The sequence below is a fragment of the Chiloscyllium punctatum genome, chromosome 3 (assembly GCF_047496795.1).
Source record: "Chiloscyllium punctatum isolate Juve2018m chromosome 3, sChiPun1.3, whole genome shotgun sequence".
Taxonomy (NCBI): Eukaryota; Metazoa; Chordata; class Chondrichthyes; order Orectolobiformes; family Hemiscylliidae; genus Chiloscyllium; species Chiloscyllium punctatum.
The window spans coordinates 17,142,253-17,162,506 of NC_092741.1; the positions used below are offsets into that span (position 1 = coordinate 17,142,253).

A 20,254-nucleotide genomic window follows, 5' to 3' on the forward strand; every position below is an offset into this window, starting at 1 on the left:
GTGATCTGATAGGATTCACAACCAAACCCACTTCCTGCAGACATAACCATCAATAACATGGAACTGGGGAAGATATTTCTGAAAAATCATCAAGCGAAAATATATGGGTAGAAATTAAAAATAAAAATAGAAAGATCACTTTGATGGGATTGTACTGTAGGCCCCCCAATATCAAGAGAGAAGTTGAAAAACAAATGTAGAGGGAGATCTCAGATAAATGTATGCATAATAAGGTTGCAATAATAGGGAATTTTAATTTTCCAAATATTGATGGGGGCTATCACGGTGTTAAAGGACTGAATGGTGAAGAATTTTCTTCATAAATATGCAGTTGCTCCTACGAGAGAAGGAGCAAAATTGGAGCTTCTTTCGGGCAATACGGCTGGGCAGGAAACTGAAGTAAAAGTGGGGGAACACTTTGGGTCGAGCCATCACAATTCTATTCGTTTCAAAATGGTTATGGAGAAGGCTAAGCCTTCCATAAAGGTTAAAGTTTTGAATTGGAGTGAGGCAAATTTTAATGCTAAGTGATAAGAACTTTCAAAAGTTCATTGGAATAGACTGTTGACAGGTGAAAGGATGACTGACAAGTGACAGGCATTCAAGAGGGTGATGATGAAAGTTTAGAGACATTTTGTTCCTGTTAGAGTGAAGAGTAAGGTGGGTAAAATGAAGAAACAATGTACGAATAAAGGTATTGAGGTTCTCGTCAAGAATAAAAGAGAATCTTATTTTAGATAAGGACAACTTGGTTCAACTGAATCTCTTAATCAATATAAAGAGTCATGGGGAATTCTCAAGAGAGAAATCAGGAAGGCAAAGAGAGGATATGAGATAACATTGGCAGAGAAGGTTAAAGATAATCCAAAGTGATTCTACAAATGCATTAAGAGCAAGAGGGTAACTACAGAGAGGGTCGGGCTTCTTAAAGATCAAGGAGGTTGTCTTTGTCATAAATCATAGAGTCAGAGATGTACAGCATGGAAACAGACCCTTTGGTCCAACCAGTCCATGCTGACCAGATATCCCAACCTGGGATGCTGCCTGAACTGCTGTGCTCTTCCAGCACCACTAATCCAGATATCGCAACCCAATCTAGTCCCACCTGCCAGCATCCGGCCCATATCCCTCTAAACCCTTCCTATTCAAATACCCATCCAAATGCCTCTTAAATGTTGCAATTGTACCAGCCTCCAACACTTCCTCTGGCAGCTCATTCCATTCACGTACCACCCTCTGCTGAAAAAGTTGCCCCGTAGGTTTCTTTTATATCTTTCCCCTCTCACCCTAAACCTATGCCCTCTCGTTCTGGACTCCCCGACCCCAGGGAAAAGACTTTGTCTATTTATCCTATCCAAGCCCGTCATAATTTTGTAAACATCTATAAAGGTCAGCCCTCAGCCGCCAACACTCCAGGGAAAACAGCACCAGCCTGTTCAGCCTCTCCCTATAGCTCAAATCCTCCAACCCTGGCAACATCCTTGTAAATCTTTTCTGAACCCTTTCAAGTTTCACAACATCTTTCCAATGGGGAGGAGACCAGAATTGCAAGCAATATTCCTTTGTGCTGAATCCCAGGAGATGGGAAGGATAATAAATTAATATTGTACATTAGTTTTTACTGTGGAGAAAGAAATGGGGTCTAGAGAATGCAGACAAATAAACTTTGATGCTTTTAAAACAGAAGAATTTCTCTGCATACTCTCAACTCCATTTCTTCAGTTCCTGGTGTTAGTTGGAGAGGTCACGAGGTCACCAGGGAGCAGCGGAGTCTGTTGGGATACGTGAGGGCTGAAAATGTGTTGCTGGAAAAGCGCAGCAGGTCAGGCAGCATCCAAGGAGCAGGAGAATCGACGTTTCGGGCATGAGCCCTTCTTCAGGAATGAGGAAGGTGTGCCAAGCAGGCTAAGGTAAAAGGTAGGGAGGAGGGACTTGGGGGAGGGGCGTTGGAAATGCGACAGGTTGAAGGGGGCAAAGGTGAGGGTGTTAGGCCGGAGTGGGGGTGGGGGCGGAGAGGTCAGGAAGAAGATTGCAGGATAGGAAGGTGGTGCTGAGTTAGAGGCCAACTCCTGCACCTATTGTCTATTGTCCTCCTTTCCTGACTGCCAGCCGCAGACAGCGTGCAGCCCCAATCCCTTTCTTTCCCATCCAAGTACTAACCAGGCCTGAGTCTGCTAAGCAGACTCAGGCCTGGTTAGTACTTGGATGGGAGACCGCCTGGGAATACCAGGTGCAGTCGGCTTTTTCCGCCAGCAGGAGCTGCTCAAGTCACCCCTCTGCACTCGTGTTGTGCCACGCATGCAATGCAGCGACAGGTTATTTTTGCTGCCGCTGTGCCTGGCATCAGTCTCCTGCAGGCAGGAGACAGGGAGGGGAGGAGAGCGGAGCGCTGCCAAAATCAGCAAGAAAGAGGGAAAGAAAGGGATTGGGGCTGCACGCTGTCTGCGGCTGGCAGTCAGGAAAGGAGGACAATAGACAATAGGTGCAGGAGTTGGCCATTCTGCCCTTGGAGCCTGCACCACCATTCAATATGATCATGGCTGATCATCCTTAATCAGTATCCTGTTCCTGCCTTATCTCCATAAGCCTTGATTCCACTATCCTTGAGAGCTCTGTCCAACTCTTTCTTCAATGAATCCAGAGACTGGGCCTCCACTGCCCTCTGGGGCAGAGCATTCCACACAGCCACCACTCTCTGGGTGAAGACGTTTCTCCTCATCTCTGTCCTAAACGGTCTATCCCGTATTTTTAAGCTGTGTCCTCTGTTTCGGCACTCACGTTTCCTGCCTCCAGAGTGTCCAATCCTTTGATAATCTTATATGTCTCAACCAGATCCCCTCTCAGTCTTCTAAACTCAAGGGTACACAAGCCCAGTCGCTCCAGTCTTTCAGTGTAAGGTAATCCCGCCATTCCAGGAATTGGCCTCGTCAACCTACGCTGAACTCCCTCAATAGCCAGAATGTCTCTCCTCAAATTTGGAGACCAGAACTGCACACAGTACTCCAGGTGTGGTCTCACCAGGGCCCTGTACACCTGCAGAAGAACCTCTTTGCTTCTGTACTCGATCCTTCTTGTTATGAAGGCCAGCATGCTATTAGCCTTCTTCACTACCTGCTGTACCTGCATGCTTACCTTCATTGAGTGGTGTACAAGAACCCCCAGATCTCTCGGTACTGTCCCTTGACCGAAATTGATTCCATTTAGGTAGTAATCTGCCTTCCTGTTCTTGCCACCAAAGTGGATAAGCATCCATTTATCCACATTAAAGTGCATCTGCCATGCATCTGACCACTCACCTAACTTGTCCAGGTCACCCTGTAATCTCCTAACATCCTCATCACATTTCACCCTGCCACCCAGCTCAGTATCATCAGCAAATTTGCTAATGTTATTGCTAATACCATCTTCTATATCATGAACATATATTGTAAAAAGCTGCGGTCCCAGTACTGATCCCTGCGGTACCCCACTGGTCACTGCTTGCCATTCCGAAATGGAGGCGTGGAGGAGTGTGGAAGGTATTGGAAGCCTGAAGCGTGGAGTGATAAGCTAGAGGAGGGTGGAGGTGGGGAGAAAGCAGCATAGAGTACAATGGGTGAAGGGGGAGGGGATGAAGGTAATAGGTCAAGGAGGAGAGGGTGGAGTGGATAGGTGGAAAAGAAGATAGGCAGGTCGGACAAGTCCAGGCAAGTCAAGGGAACATTTACTGAGCTGGAAGTTTAGAACTAGGGTGAGGTGGGGGAAGGGGAAATGAGGAAACTGGTGAAGTCTACATTGATGCCCTGGGGTTGAATTGTTCCGAGGCGGAAGATGAGGCGTTCTTCCTCCAGGCGTCTGGTGGTGAGGAAGCGGCGGTGAAGGAGGCCCACGACCTCCATGTCCTCGGCAGAGTGGGAGGGGGAGTTGAAATGTTGGGCCACGGGGCAGTTTGGTTGATTGGTGCGGGTGTGCCGGAGATGTTCCCTAAAGCGCTCTGCTGGGAGGCGCCCAGTCTCCCCAATGTAGAGGAGACCGCATCGGGAGCAACGGATACAATAAATGATATTAGTGGATGTGCAAGTGAAAAAAAACTTTGATGGATGTGGAAGGCTCCTTTAGGGCCTTGGTTAGAGGTGAGGGAGGAGGTGTGGGCGCAGGTTTTACAGTTCCTGCGGTGGCAGGGGAAAGTGCCAGGATTGGAGGGTGGGTTGTTTGGGGGGCGTGGACCTGACCAGGTAGTCACGGAGGGAACGGACTTTGCGGAAGACGGAAAGGGGTGGGGAGTGAAATATATCCCTGGTAGTGGGGTCTGTTTGGAGGTGGCGGAAATGTCGGCGGATGATTTGGTTTATGCGAAGGTTTGTAGGGTGGAAGGTGAGCACCAGGGGCATTCTGTCCTTGTTACGGTTGGAGGGGTGGGGTCTGAGGGCGGAGGTGCGGGATGTGGACAAGATGCGTTGGAGGGCATCTTTAACCACGTGGTAAGGGAATTTGCGGTCTCTAAAGAAGGAGGCCATCTGGTGTGTTCTGTGGTGGAACTGGTCCTCCTGGGAGCAGATCCGACGGAGGCGGAGGAATTGGGAATACGGGATGGCATTTTTGCATGAGGTAGGGTGGGAAGAGGTGTAATCCAGGTAGGTGTGGGAGTCGGTGGGTTTGTAAAAAATGTCAGTGTCAAGTCGGTCGTCATTAATGGAGATGGAGAGGTCCAGGAAGGGGAGGGAGGTGTCAGAGATGGTCCAGGTAAATTTAAGGTCGGGGTGGAATGTGTTGGTGAAGTTGATGAATTGCTCAACCTCCTCGCGGGAGCACGAGGTGGCGCCAATGCAGTCATCAATGTAGCGGAGGAAGAGGTGGGGAGTGGTGCCGGTGTAATTACGGAAGATCAACTGCTCTATGTAGCCAAAGAGACAGGCATAGCTGGGGCCCATACATGTGCCCATGGCTACCCCATTGGTTTGGAGGAAGTGGGAGGATTCAAAGGAGAAATTGTTAAGGGGGAGGACCAGTTCAGCCAAACAAATGAGAGTGTCAGTGGAAGGGTACTGTTGGGGACGTCTGGAGAGGAAAAAACGGAGGGCTTGGAGGCCCTGGTCGTGGCGGATGGAGGTGTAGAGGGATTGGATATCCATGGTGAAGATGAGGCGGAGGTGGAGGGCATGTTTGGCTTCAGCGGTGTAGAGGTCAGTGCGCCAGACTACCACTGCGCCCCCTTTATCCGCTGGCTTGATGGTGAGGTTGGGATTGGGAGGGCTGGAGCCCTACCTACCTTGACACTGTCCTATCCCCCCCTAGTCCAGGAACTCCCCACATATGTTCGAGACACCACCCACGCCCTCCACCTCCTCCAAGACTTCTGTTTCCCTGGCCCCCAACGCCTCATCTTCACCATGGATATCCAATCCCTCTAATCCTACCAACTAAGGACTTTGTGTCCCCTCCTTGCTGCTCTTAGCTCTCTCTTCAGATCCTTCCTGGCTACCTTATAACTCTCAATCGCCTCAATTGAGCCTTCACGCCTCATCTTTACATAGGCTGCCTTCTTCCCTTTAATAAGGGATTCCAATTCCTTATTAAACCACGGCTCCCTCACACGACCCTTTCCTCCCTGCCTGACAGGTACATACTTATCAAGGACACTCAATAGTTGCTCCTTGAACAAGCTCCACATATCAATTGCGCCCTTGCCTTGGAGCCTATTTTTCCAAGCCACACATCCTAAGTCATGCCTCACCGCATCATAATTTTACTTGCCCCCAGCTATAACTCTTGCCCTGCAGTGCACACTTATCCCTCTCCATCACTAGAGTAAAAGTCACCGAATTGTGGTCACTGTCCCCAAAGTGCTCACCTACCTCCAATTCTAACACCTGGCCTGGTTCGTTACCCAGAACCAAATCCAGTATGGCCTGACCTCTTGTCGGCCTGTCTACATATTGTGTCAGGAAACCCTCCTGCACACATTGGACAAACACCGACCCATCTAATGTACTCGAGCTATAGCTTTCCCAGTCAATATCAGGAAAGTTAAAGTCCCCCATAACAACCACCCTATTACTTTCACTCTTCTCCTGAATCATCCTCACAATCCTTTCTTCTACATCTCTCGGACTATTAGGAGGCCTGTAGAAAACTCCTAACAGGGCGACCTCACCTTTCCTATTCCTAACCTCAGCCCCAACTACCTCAGATGGCGAGTCTTCATCCATCGTCCTTCCCACCGCTGTACTACTATCTTTGACAAGCAATGCCACACCTCCCCATCTTTTACCCCCACCTCTGGCCCTAATAAAACATTTAAACCCTGGAACCTGCAACAGCCAATCCTGTCCCTGTTCTACCCATGTCTCCTGCGCGCTTTTACAGGGAAAAAAAATCTACCCAGGTAAGCTTGCGCTACACCAGCTTCCGGGTCCTGGCTGCCCCTCTGCTCATCATCACTTCCCCCTGCTGCTCCCGCTCTTTCTGTGAGGAGAAAAAAAACACCGCTGCCCGCTACCGGGAAGTAATTTTAAGATAGACTGTCTTACCTTAGCTGTAGCCTTCCAGGTTTGTTTATACTCAGCTGCTGCTCGCACTCAAAATCAATGTGGATAACACGTACAGGGAGATGTTCACACTGCAGGCTCATATTCCGCTGGCAGAAAGGGAATAGGTGACCACCAAGCAGAATAAGGGGATTAGTGCAGGGACCCCTTATGACTATTTCCTGCAAAAGAGATACTTCAGATCCCACAGTTCACAGTGGAGCACAAGATAGGAGGAGAGAGCTTGCAGATGCAATAGCTATCAGGGATTCATTTGTAAAGGAAGAGAGAGATGTTTCTCTGGCAAGAAATGAGATGCCATGATTGTATGTCACTTCCCTGCTGTTTGGGTCAAGGATGTCAGAGTGACTACAAGACATCCAGCAGGAGGAGGAGGAGGAGGAACAGGAGGAGGAGGAGGAACAGCCAATCATGGTACACATTGGTCCCAAGTGACAAAAGGATAAAATATGGGATGAGGTCCTAAAAGTAGAATATAGGGAGTTAGAAAGTAAGTTGAAACATATGACCTTAAAAAGGTAGTGATGTTGAGATCATCATCATTACCACATTCTAGTCAGAGTACAGTATATTTTAATTGAAGACATGCTAGAAAGATGATGCAAGGGGAGGGTTGTGAACTCCTGCGACATTAAGACTGTTTCTGGGTAAATGACACCAGTACAAACTGGACAGGTTACACCTCGTCTGTTATCTCAGCTCTATGACACCTTGCAGGACTTCCTCAGGGTAGTAACCTAGGCCCAAACATATTTCATGGGTTCATCAAAACCCTCTCTCCATTATAAAAGTCAAAAGCGGGGATATTCACTGATAATTCCATGAAGTCCAGCGCCATTTGCGACTCCTCAGATACTGAAACAGCCCATGGCCAACACAGCAAGACCTGGGCAGTATCCAGGCTTGGACCGACAAGTAATATTCAATACAAATGATAGGCAACAGAGAGAATACAAACACTGTCCCTTCACATTCAATAGTATACCATCTCAGAATCCCCCATTATCTACATCCTGGGGGTTACCATTGACAAGAAACTCAACTGGACTAGTGAAAAGACTACTGTGCGAAAGCAAGGACTGCAGATGCTGGGGATTAGACGCGAGTCCGGTGCTGGAAAAGCACAGCAGGTCAGGTAGCATCCAAGGAGGAGGAGAATCGATGTTTCAGGCAAAGGTTCTTCATCAGCATGATTACAGTGCTATAAGAACAGGTCAGATGCTAGGTATCCTGCAACAAATAACTCACCTCTTGACTCCTCAAAGCCTGTCCACCATCCACAAAGGCACAAGTCAGTAGTGTGATGGAATATTTCCCATTTGCCTGGCAAGGGCAGCTCCAATAACAACAAGTTTGCCACCATCCAAGAAAACGCAGTTTAGTTCAGTGGCACCACATCCACAAGCATCCAATCCCTCCACCACTGACCCTTCGTTGCAACAGTGCGTACTATCCACAAGATGCACTGCAGGGAATCACCAAAAATCCTGAGATAGCAAAATAAAATAAAAAAAGAACTGCGATGCTGGAAATAGAAACAGAAATGGAAAGTTCTGGAGAAACTCAGCAGGTCAGACCGTATCTGTGGAGAGTAAAACCAGAGTTAACATTTCAAGTCCAGTAACCCTTTATCACATTACTTTTCCACAGGTGTTTTCAAACCTGCTGAGTTTTTCCAGATATGATTTTGTTCCTTCACACCTTCCAAACCCATGACCTCTGACCTGCAAAGAGAAGGGTGGCAGATATGAAGAATCACCAGCACCTGTAAATTCCCCTTCAAGCCACTCACCATCCTGAATAGTAGAGAAAAAAATAAAAATCGCTGTTCTTTCAGTTTTCCCAAATCAAATTCCCGAAACGCCCTTCCTAGCGCGATTGTCTGCATATCTACTCCAAACAGACAGAAGTAGTCTGGAAGTCAGCTAAATGCCATCTCAAGGACGACTGGGGATGGATCCACACACCCCTCCTCACGTCTAGTGATCATCACTTCACAAAATACTTGAGCTGTGACCTAACACCGGTGGTTGACAAAGGTTCAGCACTACTTCCCTCCATTTATTCTCCATACATCTAGTATAGGAGCTCAAAGTCCCACGTGCTTCCTTAATATGTGCTGCCTCCTTCAATGAGGAGTGTACCTCAGAGCTCCCTGTTCCTGCACACTCTTCAGAACTGTACCATTCCATCAATAAGTACTCCCAACATTCCTTCTCTGAAAGTACCTCACCTCACACGTCTGTCCTAAATTCCATCTGCCGCACGTGTGCCCATTCTAAGAGGTCATTGATTAAATTCCTGTAGCTGGGATTGAACTGAATGGTGGAGCGTTCAGTGACCCGATTGAGTGTTACCTGTTCATATCGTCCTGATAATCTACTCAGATCCAGGCAGGTTTGGTCACACGAAATGAGAATTACACGTCTATATTCATATTACAGGGCAGTTGATAGAAAACTATAAGAGAAACAATATGAAGAACAAGTGCTTGAATTCCTGAAGGATTTGGAAGATGACAACCAAACCTTTGAAGCAAGAAATTTTTCACAATTTCTTTAGATTTTATTAATACTTCCAAAACATTTATTTTCTGTAAGGTTCTGTTCCCTTTACAGACAGAAATAGAAAAATGTGCTTCCCTGTCTTAAACTATTTTAAATCATTTGCAAAGTACATATAGATTTTTACATAGAATAGTGTGTGGAATTACGGTCTCCTTATCTAAGGAAGGACTTACTTACTGTTGGGATTTGGAAGCTCCATGAAATTCTAGAGTAAGAAAGTTTGTGTCAGAAAATAACCTTCCTACGAAAGGAAGGCAACACTAAATCCAAACCAGAAAGAATGATTGTACAATAAAAAGGTTCAGGTGAATACTAAACATTCCACTCATTGAGTGATACTACATTTCACAGATTGAGGGCATCTGGGTCTCTCTATCAATTCCTGAACATCTAACATTCTTTGAACTGGATCTGTTGACTCAAAGTATTTTGATGTTTCAGCTTAAGTCAGTTTAACTTGTATACACACCGTCTTGCAGCTTGAACGCTTCAACTTTAATTTCTGTCTACTTCAACTCCTGTCACTAAATCTTACTGATTGCCTCTCTCGCTTTCTCCTCTTCCTCTCTCTATAGGAGATGCTATTCTAAGAACTTCCTGAAAGATTATTTTATATCATTTTCTCTACAGGCAGCTAACATTAGCCTGAACATAGGATTTTAATACTGATCTAAGACACACAACCTGGATTTCTTATGGAAAATCCCCATCCATCTCTATTACTTCATCGATGACAATGGATCATCAACTGATAATGCTACTGCCAGAGTGCTATGATTAACTTCAACCTTTCTCTCTCAGCAAGAGTTCCTTTTCGGAAGAGTGCTCTTGACAAGACCCCTGGCACACTCACCCTTTTATATCCCCTTCTCTGTCCTGCCTGAAAACTGTGTCCAGGGATGTTGAGCTGCCATCCCTGCCTCTCTTTTAGCCAAATTCCCATGATAGCAATTATAAATAAAGTAAGGGGTACAATTCTGAAAAAAGGGAAGCAGCTTGGGGACCTTGGTCTTTGTAGTTTGTTGTCTGCCTCATGAACAGTCATTGCATTCCCCTTCAGGGTAAGTACGTCCTTTCTTAAGTAAAGGGACCAAAAGACTATGATCCCACGTATATCACTGAAATGAGAGATTTGGACTCTTCGCTCCCATTGTAGTGAAGATCAGCATGCTCTTGGTTTTCCTCAGTTTGCTGAATGTATACATGAACTTCCTGCAGTTCATGTAGGAGGACATCCAGGCCACTCAAATTTTCCAGTTACTCAACAATACAAATTATTCCACTCGTTATATTTTTTTTCCATTCTTGGCTCAGTTCACATTTCACCAAATTCTATGCCATCTGCTACATGCCTGTTTACTCCCTCAATCTAATATGGAGGAACCATGTGGTCATCCAGCCACACATTAACCAGACATTAGGTTCTAACTCTGGTCACTGACTATCCCTGAGAGCAGACCTGGATGATCTTGCTCCTTTAAATACAAAAAAATTGCTCAGTGTTTCTGATTCATTCCTGACCAACCACCTGTGAGGCATTGGTGATATCAGTTTAAAAACCTCACACAGCAGGTACACAGGATTAAATTCAATCATACATGGGGTGCTGGGTTCTTCATTGGGAACTTAAAAAAGGTGCTGCTGGAAAAGCGCAGGTCAGGCAGCAAAGGAACAGGAGAATCGACATTTCGGACATCAGCCCTTCTTCAGGAATGACCGAAACGTTGATTCTCCTGTTCCTTTGACGCTGCCTGACCTGCTGTGCTTTTCCAGCAACACATTTTTAAGCTCTGATCTCCAGCATCTGCAGTGCTCACTTTCTTCATTGGGAAGCAGGGATTAAATGTTCTTCTCTAATCTTATTTAAATGAATGAACATAGAACATAGAACATAGAACATAGAACAATACAGCACAGAACAGGCCCTTCGGCCCACGATGTTGTGCCGAACTTCTATCCTAGATTAAGCACCCATCCATGTACCTATCCAAATGCCGCTTAAAGGTCGCCAATGAATCTGACTCTACCACTCCCTCAGGCAGCGCATTCCATGCCCCCACCACTCTCTGGGTAAAGAACCCACCCCTGACATCTCCCCTATACCTTCCACCCTTCACCTTAAATTTATGTCCCCTTGTAACACACTGTTGTACCCGGGGAAAAAGTTTCTGACTGTCTACTCTATCTATTCCTCTGATCATCTTATAAACCTCGATCAAGTCACCCCTCATCCTTCGCCGTTCCAACGAGAAAAGGCCGAGAACTCTCAACCTATCCTCGTACGACCTACTCTCCATTCCAGGCAACATCCTGGTAAATCTTCTCTGCACCCTCTCCAAAGCTTCCACATCTTTCCTAAAGTGAGGCGACCAGAACTGCACACAGTACTCCAAATGTGGCCTAACCAAAGTCCTGTACAGCTGCAACATCACCTCACGACTCTTGAATTCAATCCCTCTGCTAATGAATGATAATACTCCATAGGCCTTCTTACAAACTCTATCCACCTGAGTGGCAACCTTCAAAGATCTATGTACATAGACCCCAAGATCCCTCTGTTCCTCCACCTGACCAAGAACCCTACCATTAACCCTGTATTCCGCATTCTTATTTGTTCTTCCAAAATGGACAACTTCACACTTGGCAGGGTTGAACTCCATCTGCCACTCCTCAGCCCAGCTCTGCATCATATCTAAGTCCCTCTGCAGCCGACAACAGCCCTCCTCACTGTCCACAACTCCACCTATCTTTGTATCATCTGCAAATTTACTGACCCACCCTTCGACTCCCTCCTCTAAGTCATTAAAAAAATTACAAACAGCAGAGGACCCAGAACTGATCCCTGCGGAACTCCACTTGTAACTGGACTCCATGCTGAATATTTACCATCTACCACCACTCTCTGACTTCGACCGGTTAGCCAGTTTTCTATCCAATTGGCCAAATTTCCCTCTATCCCATGCCTCCTGACTTTCCGCATAAGCCTACCATGGGGAACCTTATCAAATGCCTTACTAAAATCCATGTACACTACATCCACTGCTCTACCCTCATCCACATGCTTGGTCACCTCCTCGAAGAATTCAATAAGACTTGTAAGGCAAGACCTACCCTTCACAAATCCGTGCTGGCTGTCCCTAATCAAGCAGTGTCTTTCCAGATACTCGTAAATCCTATCCCTCAGTACCCTTTCCATTACTTTGCCTACCACAGAAGTAAGACTAACTGGCCTGTAATTCCCGGGGTTATCCCTATTCCCTTTTTTGAACAGGGGCACAACATTCGCTACTCTCCAGTCCCCTGGTACCACCCCAGTTGCCAGTGAAGACGAGAAGATCATTGCCAACGGTACTGCAATTTCCTCTCTTGCTTCCCACATAATCCTAGGATATATCCCGTCAGGCCCGGGGGACTTGTCTATCCTCAAGTTGTTCAAAATGTCCAACACATCTTCCTTCCTAACAGGTATCTCTTCTAGCTTATCAGTCCGTTTCACACTCTCCTCTTCAACAATACGGTCCCTCTCGTTCGTAAATACTGAAGAGAAGTACTTGTTCAAGACCTCTCCTATCTCTTCCGACTCAATACACAGTCTCCCACCACTGTCCTTGATCGGACCTACCCTCGTTCTCGTCATTCTCAGGTTTCTCACATACGCATAGAATGCCTTGGGGTTATCCTTGATCCTATCCGCCAGGGATTTTTCATGCCCTCTCTTAGCTCTCCTAATCCCTTTCTTCAGGTCCCTTCTGGCTATCCTGTATCCCTCCACTGCTCTGTCTGAACCTTGTTTCCTCAACCTTATGTAAGCCTCCTTCTTCCTCTTTACTAGACATCCAACCTCCCTCGTCAACCAAGGCTCCCTCACACGACCATTTCTTTCCTGCCTGATCGGTACATACATATCAAGGACACGTCGTATCTGCTCCTTGAAAAAGTCCCACATTTCCACCACATCCTTCCCTGACAGCCTATGCTCCCAACGTATGCTCCTCAAATCCTGTCTTACAGCATCGTAATTTCCCTTCTCCCAATTGTAAAAACTTCCTTGTTGTGCGCACCTATCTCTCTCCATAACCAAGGTGAAAGTCACAGAATTGTGGTCACCATCACCAAAATGTTCACCCACTAACAAGCCCACCACTTGTCCCGGTTCGTTACCGAGTACCAAATCCAATATGGCCTCCCCTCTGGTTGGACAATCTACATACTGCGTTAGAAAAGCTTCCTGAACACACTGCACAAACACCGCCCCATCCAATCTACTTGATCTAAAGAGCTTCCAATCAATATTTGGGAAGTTGAAGTCGCCCATGACTACGACCCTGTGGCTTCTGCACCTTTCCAAAATCTGTTTCCCAATCTGTTTCTCCACATCTCTGCTGCTATTGGGGGGCCTATAATAAACACCCAACAAGGTGACTGCACCTTTCCTATTTCTGACTTCAGCCCATACTACCTCCAGAGGCAGATCCCCCTCAAACTTCCTTTCTGCAGCCGTTATACCATTTCTAATTAGCAATGCCACCCCCCCTCCTTTTTTACCACCCTCCCTAATCTTACTGAAACATCTGTAACCAGGAACCTCCAACAGCCATTCCTGTCCCTCATCTATCCATGTTTCCGTGATGGCCACAACATCGTAGTCCCAGGTATCGATCCACGCCTTAAGTTCACCCACCTTATTTCTGATACTCCTTGCATTGAAGTATACGCACTTGAGCCCATCTCTGTGTCCGCAAGTAGTCCCTATCAGTGCTACCTTCTCCACAGCCTCCCTACAGTCTTGGACATCCTGACACACAGCTAGCTTACTTGCTGGACTACAAGTCCGGATCCCATCCCCCTGCCAAATTAGTTTAAACCCCCCCGAAGAGTGCTAGCAAACCTACCCCCCAGGATATTGGTGCCCTTCTGGTTCAGGTGCAACCCGTCCTGTTTATACAGGTCCCACCTTCCCCAGAATGCAGTCCAATTGTCCAAATATCTGAAGCCCTCCCTCCTACACCATCCTTGCAGCCACGTGTTCAACTGCACTCTCTCCCTATTCTTTGCCTCTCTGTCACGTGGCACCGGCAACAACCCAGAGATGACGACTCTGTCTGTCCTAGCTTTTAGCTTCCAGCCTAACTCCTTGAGCTCTTGAATGACCTTCCCACCCCTCTTCCTACCTATGTCATTGGTGCCAATGTGTACCACGATTTCTGGCTGCACACCCTCCCCCTTAAGGATTCTGAAGACACGGTCCGAGACGTCTCGGACCCTAGCACCTGGGAGGCAACAAACCATCCGAGAGTCTCGCCCATGTCCACAGAACCGCCTGTCCGTCCCTCTAACTAGAGAGTCCCCTATAACTAGCGCTCTCCTCTTCTCCCCCTTTCCCTTCTGAATCTCAGAGCCACAGACCCCTTCACTGCAGCTTACACCTGCAAGGCTGTCCCCCCCAACAGTTTCCAAAGCTGCATACTTATTTTTTAGGGGAACGACCACAGGGGATCCCTGCACTGCCTGCTTCCTCCTGTTCCCACCTCTAACTGTTACCCAGCTACCTCTGTTCTCTGGCGTAACTATGTCCCTGTAGCTTCTATCGATCACCCTCTCAGCCTCTCGAATAATCCTCAGCTCATCCAGCTCCAGTTCCAGTTCCCTAACTCTTTCAGTGAGGATCAGGATCTGACTGCATTTCCTGCACACAAAGTCGGCAGAAGTATCGGTGGTCACCCCTACCTCAAACATCCTGCAGGAGGAACATTCCACCGCCTGCGCTGCCATGACTGTACACTGTCTCCAAAAACAAGAACACTGAGTCAATAACCTGTGGACTTTAAAGTTAGGTTAGAGGAGGAGGGTGGGAGGGAGGCCCTACGGAAGTAGGACCTGGGGTCTTGAACACACCCACTCAAATACTAATCACTTGCCTTCCCGCCCAGCTATGCGCTCCAACCTCACTTCCGCTGCCCGCTACAGGTAAGTAATTTTGAAACAAACTGTCTTACCTTAGCTGTAGTCTCCCGGGTTCGTTTTTCCTCGGCCGCTGCTCCCACTCAAATCTGAGACAGGGATGGTGCGGATGATGGATTAGACTTCTGTTCAACCTCAGTCATGCTGGGTCAGAATGTTTCACGATGTGGTAAGAGCTCATTGACAGTGGGAGGTATTACAGAACTTAGTTGTTTGAGGTTGGTCAGTGTTGGAACTGCCCTGTGAAGTATTCCTGCATGGAATGGATTTGTATCCCATCAATATGCATTGTTGTGATCCTTTTGTAATGATGTCCCACCTTTATCTGAAAGTCAGTGACACACGAGAATCACAAAAGGCACTTTAAATAAACATCAGATGACGTATAACAGTCAGCTTTGAGCTGTAGTGCCTGAGGTCAGAGGTCTCATTTGTGGAACTCTGCAGCACAAGGGAAGGGGGCAGGAGAGTGGGAGATTGCATTGAGGCTCAGAACCAGGAGGGGTCAGTGAGGAGGAAGAAGAGGGATGGGGAGTTGAGCCTGGAGGGATGAGAGCGCCTTGCAAATAAAAAACAGCCAGACAAGGCCAAATTAAAAGAAAGCAGAAAGAACATGTACCCATGCTCATTGGGGGTACTTTAAATTTGAACTGAACGACCTAGAAACTAGGAAGGAAGAAACAGGGTGGAAGTGGGGTTACTGCCACCAGGAACAATAGGTCAGGGTGAAAATTCCACCCCTTCTGGGGAGTAGAATATTCCTTTTCCTGCCATTCCTAACAAGCAGGCTCTGGAAATGGTGGTAGGGATGAGGAGAAAGGCTGTTTCTCAATCCAATTCAGCTTTACTCAGGTCAGTGCAGGTTCAGAAAACAGCTGGATCCAGATGAGGAAGGTCAAGTGGAAGGATTTGGGAATCAGGAGTGAAGGAGCTTCAAACTGGTCCTTAAAACAGGGAAAGAATCCCAACATGAAATTAGAATCCAATGACAATAAAATTCAGCTTCAGATCTCTCCCACCAGAGCTCAAAACACACAATATAGACTGACTGAATGGGTTTGAAGAAATGATCTATTCCAATATGATTCCTGTTAACAGGCGGTTCACAGGCTTCTCATGTGGAGGAAAGAAGCCATTGTCTTTAAGCCAGTGTTTATTTGTGTTTTTGTAACTGCTCTTATTGGTCTCACTGTCAAATATATTTATATATAAAAAAGAGAGGGTGATGCATCACAACACTTGGTCTCCTGATCAATTCTTACTGAAGGAAATCCAAGTCATTGATCCAATGTTTATTATTAGATACAAAAACTTCCACATTTCAGTGAAATAATTGTGTTGAAATATTTCAGAGTAAAATAGCTAATGAGCTCAAAGAGAGTGCAAAATAGAGTCAGAGTCATACAGCATGGAAACAGACCCTTCGGTCCAACCTGTCCATGCCGACCAGATATCCCAACCCAATCTAGTCCCACCTGCCAGCATCCGGCCCATATCCCTCTAAACCCTTCCTATTCATATACCCATCCAAATGCCCCTTAAATGTTGCAATTGTACCAGCCTCCACCACTTCCTCTGGTGGCTCATTCCATACACGTACCACTCTGTGTGGTAATGTTGCCCGTAGGTTTCTTTTATATCTTTCCCATCTCACCCTAAACCTATGCCCTCTAGTTCTGGACTCCCCGACCCCAGGGAAAAGACTTTGCCTATTTACCCTATCGATGCTCCTCATAGAGGTTTACAAAATTATGGTCATCCCTCAGCCAACATTCCAGGGAAAACAGCCCTAGTGGTTTCAGGTTAAACACGGGCAAGGAAGCCGCCTGCTGATTACACATGCTGTCCTCCCTCAGCTAATGAATCAGCATTCCTCAATATTGAGCAACACTTGGAGGAAGCACGGAGGATGGCAAGAACACAAAATATACTGAGTGGGGCATTTGGATGTCCATCATCAACAGTGGCTCGGCAGTAGCACTATTGATTAAACTGATCAGGTGTGAAAGGACATAGCTGCTAGACTGGCTCTGCGGCAGGTGGGGAGGAAACCAACAAGGAAAAACATACTTCACCTCATCCTTACCAATCTGCCAGGTGCAAATGCATTTGTCCATGACAGGATCGGTAAGAGCGACTACTACACAGCCCTTGTGCAGAAGAAGTCTCACCTTCACATTGAGAATAACCTCCATCTTATTGGGTGGCACTATCACCATGCTAGGTGCTGTGGGCCATCTTATAAGGATGCCTCTCAACTGCCTACACTTCAGCCTTGATTTAAAACCCAGACCTTCTATACCCATCAACATCCTGGTAAATCTCTTCTGAGCCCTCTCCAGCTTAATAATATCCTTCCCACAACTGGGTGACCAGAACTGGACATTGTATTCCACAAGTGGCTAGATCTGGACAATATCCAGGCTTGAACTGACAAGTGGCAAGTGACATTTGCGCCACACAAATGCTAGGCTACGACCATCATCAATAAGAGACAATCTAATTACTACCCCTTGACATTCAACAGTGTTACCATAATTTAATCCCGACTATCAACCTTCTGGGTGCTATCATTGACCAGAAACTCAGTTGTACTCACCAGAAAAACACAATGGCTACAAAAGCAGGTCAGGCCTCCAGTCCAAAAAACAAACCTCTACCACCACCATCTGTCTCCTACCCTCAAATCAATTTTATATCCAACGGGCTAGCTCCACCTGGATTGCATGTGGTGTAATCTTGCTAACCAGTCTACCATACAGAACTTCGTTGAATACGCTGAAGTCCAGAGACAACATTTACCGCACTGCCTTCATTATTCTTTGTCACCTCTTCAAAGTACTCAATCAGGTTTCTTAATACATGAGATAGCTTTATAGGCAAGTCTCAATCTCTGCAGAATCTTATTTAACTTCACTTAATATAGGTATTGGGGAACAAAGACATCTCAACAACCAGTCTCTCAATAAAGAAGATATGGGTTTGAATTAGCATTGGGAAAAAAAACAGCTTCACAGTGTGACTGAGCTGATCCAAGTTACACAGAAATCCATGCAGAATGTCATATACTCCGGTTGTATTTTGAATACAATTCCAAATATAAAATATTCAGATGCTTTTAAATAGGCACACATCCTGTCAATTTTCTACATCCCTCTTCCAGTCCTAAAGGTAGATGACCTGAAGGCAGTACTGTAACATCATTGGGCGAGTGGGTTTAGTGTCCCAGAACCCGGTCGACAAATTAAGTTCTGAACTATTAAGCCTCATGTTCAACTCCTCCCTGCCCCCAAAGAAGCCCTTAAAATGGTCAACTGAGGAACAAGTGCTGTAGTTATTTCATGTGGAACAAGTTCATTCAGTCCACCAATTGATAAACCAGTGGACCCTGCCCTTGCAATATTATTACATCGCAGGCAGTTCAGTGAAGGCTCCTTTCGGATGATGGAGGAATTGTCATATGAGCAAAGCGTAAACAGGTTGGGATTCTACTTACTGGAGTTTAGAACATGAGATAGCGAAACATATCAGTTCCTGAAGGGGCTCGACAGGGCAATTGCTGAGAGGATGTGACCCTCCTGGGAGAGTCGAGGACCAAAAGGGCATAATTTCAGCAATAAAAGGATGCCAATATAAGACACAGAAGAAGGAATTTCTTTTCTCAGCAGGTTGGAATCTTTCAAACTCTTAACCATTCTGCTGTGGGGACACAGTCCTTGTGTAGTGGTTAAGGCTGAGATGGATAGATACTTGATCAATAGGGGAATCAAGGGGATAGGGAGAACAGGCAGGGAAGTGGGCCTGAGGAATGTTGGATCAGTCATGATCTTACTGAATGGTGCAGCAGGCTTGACAGGCCAAATGGTCTACTCCTGTTCCCTATGTCTGTGGACATGCTTGGGATGTGGGGCCCTGCTCAGACATCCATTGGTTCAATGAAGCCATACATCTGCCATCAAACTGCAATTCATGTGCAACTTAAACAATCATGGCTATTCCATTGTTTACAATAACTAATCCTTGTCACCACTGAAGTGGTTCCTGAGTCAAATTAGAAATGTCACATGCATTTACCAATTCAAACACATTCCACAGATCTCACTTCTGCACAACACCTCACAGCTGCTATCCTCACACAGTGATGTCGATTGTATGTGAAAACAGATTCAGATGTACAGCATGGAAACTCATCCATGCTGACCAGATATCCAAGATAAATCTAGTCGCATTTTCCAGTGATTGGCCCATACCCCTCCACACCCTTCTGATTCATATCCTAATGCAGATGCCTTTTCAAAAGTTGTAATTCTGCAAGCCTCCACCACTTCCTCCAGTAACTCATTCCACACACTGGGTGAAAATGTTGCCCCTTAGGCTTCTTTTAAATCTTACCTCTCTCACCTTAAACCTATGACCCCTAGTTCTGGGCTCCCCCACCCTGGGGAAAAGATCTTGTCTATTTATGCAATCCACGTCCACAATGATTTTATAAACTTCTATAAAAAGGACATTCAGCATCTGCCGTGCCAGGGAAAATAGCCCTTGCCTACACAGCCTCTCCCTACAGCTCAAGCTCTCCAATCTTGGCAACGTCCTTCCAAATCTTTTCTGAACCCTTTCAAGTTTCACAACATCCTTCCTAGAGCGGAGACCAGTATATTACTCAGTATTCCAAAAGTGGCCCAACAAATGTCTTGTACAGCCTCAAAATGGCCTCCCAACTCAGATGCTCAATGCACTGACCAATAAAGGAAAGTATACCAAACACCATCTTCACTATCCTATCTACCTGCAATCCCACGTTCAAGGAACTATGAACTTGCACTCCAAGGTCTCGTTCAGTAACGCTCCTAAGACCTTATTATTTAGTTCTATTCTTAGCTGTGTACCATCAGCAACCTTGGATGCACTACACTTGGTTCAACTATCCATGTGTGTTGTAAACAGCCAAGCTCAGTCCTGATCCTTGTGACACCAACAACCTGATTTGTAAAAATCCTGTTTTCCATTCCCATTTTTCTGTGTGTTTGAAACCTAACACTCAAACTTCCACATTCTCAGATACACCCATGTCATTTTCCTACAAGAGAGTTTATTTTATTCTCCTTTTCCCACATCAACTCCTTTTCCAGTCACAATGAGACATATTCAACTCAGACAACATAACACTTAGTTATGACTGCAGAGAACAGTATCTAT

At 46.2% G+C, this 20,254-nt stretch overlaps 2 protein-coding genes across 2 annotated transcripts in view; both read right to left on the reverse strand.

The window, feature by feature from the left end:
• The window catches only part of LOC140456119 (uncharacterized), a 73,689-nt gene extending 65,261 nt beyond the window's left edge, over positions 1–8,428 (reverse strand). The window contains exon 1 of the mRNA XM_072550709.1: positions 8,320–8,428. The gene's annotated coding sequence lies outside the window, so the exon portion shown is untranslated. The remainder of the gene's footprint in view (positions 1–8,319) is intronic.
• yipf3 (Yip1 domain family, member 3) overlaps positions 1–20,254 on the reverse strand; it is a 788,655-nt gene that overhangs the window by 753,714 nt on the left and 14,687 nt on the right. The window lies entirely within an intron of this gene.